The sequence below is a fragment of the Varroa destructor genome, unplaced genomic scaffold, assembly GCF_002443255.2.
Source record: "Varroa destructor unplaced genomic scaffold, Vdes_3.0 BEIS01000003.1, whole genome shotgun sequence".
Lineage (NCBI taxonomy): Eukaryota > Metazoa > Arthropoda > Arachnida > Mesostigmata > Varroidae > Varroa > Varroa destructor.
Genome location: NW_019211456.1, coordinates 759748 through 763903, shown reverse-complemented (window position 1 = coordinate 763903; position 4156 = coordinate 759748). Strand labels below are relative to the sequence as shown.

The 4156-nt window shown below is 43.1% G+C and overlaps 1 long non-coding RNA gene across 1 annotated transcript in view; it reads left to right on the top strand.

The window, feature by feature from the left end:
• The window catches only part of LOC147756358 (uncharacterized), an 18127-nt gene extending 16859 nt beyond the window's left edge, over positions 1-1268 (top strand). The window contains exon 2 of the long non-coding RNA XR_015323971.1: positions 515-1268. This is a non-coding gene — a long non-coding RNA (uncharacterized LOC147756358). The remainder of the gene's footprint in view (positions 1-514) is intronic.
• The last annotated feature ends 2888 nt before the right edge of the window (positions 1269-4156 follow it).

Here is a 4156-nt window from a genome sequence, read left to right as displayed (position 1 = left end):
TATTGCTGCCTGCGGACACGCCTATTGCGTGGGATGTGCTGTCGTTCAACCGGAAGAACACGGTCAACTCCGTGTTATGTGCAACGAGTGCAAACGAAGAGTGATTGCAGACCTCATTGAGATGAAGGACCAATTAGTCGTGCGCGATCAACCTTTTGCATTGTGCCCCGGTCGGGTCCTTGTGATGCCTGCAACATGTTTTCTCCACGAGTGAAATATAAATGAAGTATAAATATAGACCACATCGTGAACTATTTCAGATGTTTGTGCGAGACTTACCAGGTTCTCTTACTGGTCGGATAGAGTTGACACCACTAGGCAATTTGGGACGCTATGTAAAGCTGTGTAACTGCTGCAAAATGTTTTCACCAACTCTAACGAGTGCAAGCACGTTATATGTACTGGATGTACAATTGCCGATCCTAATGCAGAGAAAGATAAAAAAGAGTCAAAAAAATCGACCCAAGTCTTCTGTATTAGGTGCAAGCAGCGAATTAGCGCCGATTTCTTTGAGGTCGATCCGGATGTCCTGAACGAAATACTTTTTTCATGCCCCTGTGGCTTAAATGGCCCGCTTCGGGATATTAAGAAGCACTTATGGAACACCGCCAAGGACCACCCCGTGACCAACGTGAATGCTCAATTTGGCAAAGCATACGATTTGCTATCCAATGAAGTGGCTAAGCTAAAAATTGACTTGTCTCGAGTAATGGGTGTCCCAACTAAAAAATATTTTTGATTGACATAAAACAGTTGATTCAGGACCATGCATCGTCCACGAAAGGTATCGCCAGCAGTGAGCCCATACCATGGGAAGTAAGTGGCTACACTTGCGAATTCTTTTGCCAGATAAAAGCTGCAGGATCTGATCGCTATATCGGGGTATTCTTCAGAACATCAGAAAAACAAAGTCCGCACGTCTCGAGCACCCTGGCCTATGAAGCTGTATTTTTAACGATGTATTTTTAACCTCTATGATATAACCGGAAAGCCGATAAAGACAGGTATGATTGATACGTTCAAGACTGGTCAACGGATTGATGCCGATTTAATGGTTCCGTCTACGAAAAAAATTTCCGGACGAGGTTTGGAAAAATTTTTCAAGGTTCTCACCTTACTTGACAAAATGGACGAGATATTAGTTGCGGGACGAGCGTGCTTTTCCGCAGAGCTCAAAAGAGTTATAAGAGGATTTCAGTATTCAAGTCAGTAATACGCCTCTGACAGATGGTCGACAATAAATTTGTTCTCAGTTTGCTACTATTGCATTTATTAGTTGTCATAGTTGAATATCATTCAAGATTAGGATTGAACTATATATTGTTAATACCGCAACCGAAGTAAAACACTAAAACAATGTTTTAAAATGTAAAAAATGACGATCGAATTGCAGAATGCGATTGATAACGGTGATTTTTTTAGTGTTTAGCACGATTAAACGAAGATAGGGATCTTCACTGTGTGAGGCTAGCTCCGTCAGTAATGCTCTTCTCTTGTTACGAAACATATGGTATTCTTATGTATTTTTTAAGATGTCAACATTTGGGATAGGCCCAGTTCGGTCCCATGCACTATTGCGACAGGGCAAAAAACCATTCGGTTCGCATCGCAAAGCGATTAGCTGGATAGATCAGTAAGGCATTTATTTGCACCTTTCAAATCCATACAATGGTGACAACTGACTTCAGCTTCCTGTATGCTGTAAGGTGAAATTGTGACAAAGCAAAAAGCAACCTAACTTTCCAGAACTTTCGAGTTTCTTCACGGGCGCATGGTGTATGGCCTATGTCTCGGGTATGAAATCGTAAACGACAATAGGTCTTCAGACTGCACTCAACAGTTTCTCAGCGACATGGTGATCTTCATCGTGATTTTCTTGCGTGGAGCACATTACGAATTCCCGTAACCATTGAGCCTACTACAGTTAACAAGAGTTTATTCGCTTTGGCCTAACAACGGTTTTTGGAACTGTTTACCCAGCAAATGTATACTTGTGAAGGATGTTTCTTTTTAAATAATGTAAATGCACGATCGTCGTTAGATTGAAAGTATTGTTGGAGATGCACGCCAGTGCCGTCGATGTTTTTGTACGTTAATGTAGTGAAGCTTCTTTACTGTGGTGGATATTCTAAATCATTTCCTATATATTTTGAAACGATAACAGAACAATGATCATTTCTAATAATTTGTTAACAAATTTGTAGGAATAGAAGCGTTAGAGTCAAAACAATTCATACGTTCAAGATATATTCACAAAGGCTTTCGAGAGATGCGTGCCGCCGTGTGTTGTCTGCATTCATGATTAAACACTGTATGAAAGCCTGGCAAAACACAGGGTTTTTCTCTCCCTTTGTGTGTATTGCTTTTAACAAAAATCACCTACTGTGATTACTTCCGAGTTACCATTGGTTACTTATACCTTATACTTATACACGTACCCTTGTTAATTTATTTGAAACTACATATTACGTGTTGTGGCTCTTCTTTAACCACACTTATAAAAACCTGGCCATCCACACACCGCAAATGCTGGCCAACATCTGTTTTGAAATTTTTGTTTTGAAAAGTCATAAAATAAACCTTTCTTGTTAGTCAACTTGTTAGCGAGTCAATTAAGATACCTATTTCAGCTTGGGAATGATTGGCGACATTTAACAGTTAACTTGTTGTCATTATTATAATTATGTAGGACATATTGTCGCCATCGGTGTCAACAAACATGACACTCCTGCCTGATCGTAGCGTTCGTTTGTTCCAGTTGCAGGCCAGCAAGCACCTGCCTGGCGCCGCTATGCCTGCCTCAACCGAAAAAAGCCACCCAAAAGTGGGCAGCGTCGGCCGCCGACAAACACCATGCGATGCATGTAATATGTTTTGTCCACGTGTCTATATATTGCTGCCTGCGGACACGCCTATTGCGTGGGATGTGCTGTCGTTCAACAGGAAGAACACAGTGTCGGCCGCCGACTAACACCATGCGATGCATGTAATGTTTTGTCCACGTGTCTATATATTGCTGCCTGCGGACACGCCTATTGCGTGGGATGTGCTGTCGTTCAACAGGAAGAACACGGTCAACTCCGTGTTATGTGCAACAAGTGCAAACGGAGAGTGATTGCAAACCTCATTGAGATGAAGGACCAATTGGTCGTGCGCGATCTACCTTTTGCATTGTGCCCCGGTCGGGTCCTCGTGATGTCTGTAACATGTTTTCTCCACGAGTGTATCTCTGCGCATGCGGGCATGCCTTCTGTACTGGATGCGCAATTGTTCACAAAGAGGAAGAAGGTGCAGGGTTGAAGGCGTTCTGTCTCGAATGCAAAAAAAAAGTCACTACTGATCTTATCGAGATAAAGCTAAGTTTGCTTCGACAGATGCGTTTCGTGTGTTCCCGCGGAAGGGAGGGGACGCTCGAGCAAATAAAGGAGCATCTGTGGGAGTCTGCAGAGTCTCACAATGTGACTGACGTAGCCTCAAAGGATCAATAGATGGTCCGTTTGGAGCGGAGAGCTTACTTCACAGTTTACGCGATGAGGTGCTAAGTCTGAAATTGCAACTACGCACTCTGGTTGGCGTAGCAACCAAGAAATACTTCTGGGTCGATTTGCAGAAGATCATAGACGAACACGAGAAGTAGAGACAGAAGACCATCACGAGTAACGTTGAGCCCTGGGAGGTGTGCGGATACGCCTGCGGATTCTTCTGTCAAATCAGCGAACATGACAATGAGTGTTATGTCGACGTGTCCGTCAGGACCATGTCTAATAACACTTCGCTCTCACCGTGGCCGATGAAGAAGAGGTGCATTTTTGCACTATATGATATCAGCGGCCGCGAAGTGAAAACTCATCTGTCACTCTTCTTCCAGAACGGCAACCCGATGAACTCATGCTTTATTGGCCCGGCGTATGAAGTTGTTGCTGGTTTCGGTCCGACTAAGTTTGTTCGAGTGGCCGATATTCGCGACAGGTCGGATGAATTACTCTTTGAAGGACGAGCCTGCTTTTCGGCAGAACTTCCAAGAACCGTAAGAATATTGCTACATGGAAACTAAAACGATTATCGGTGTGTTTTGGTGTATCAGGTGCAGGCAAATGATAATCAAATAAAATTTGCGTTTCGCCAACATCGTTGAAAATTTGAGAATATTATCAAG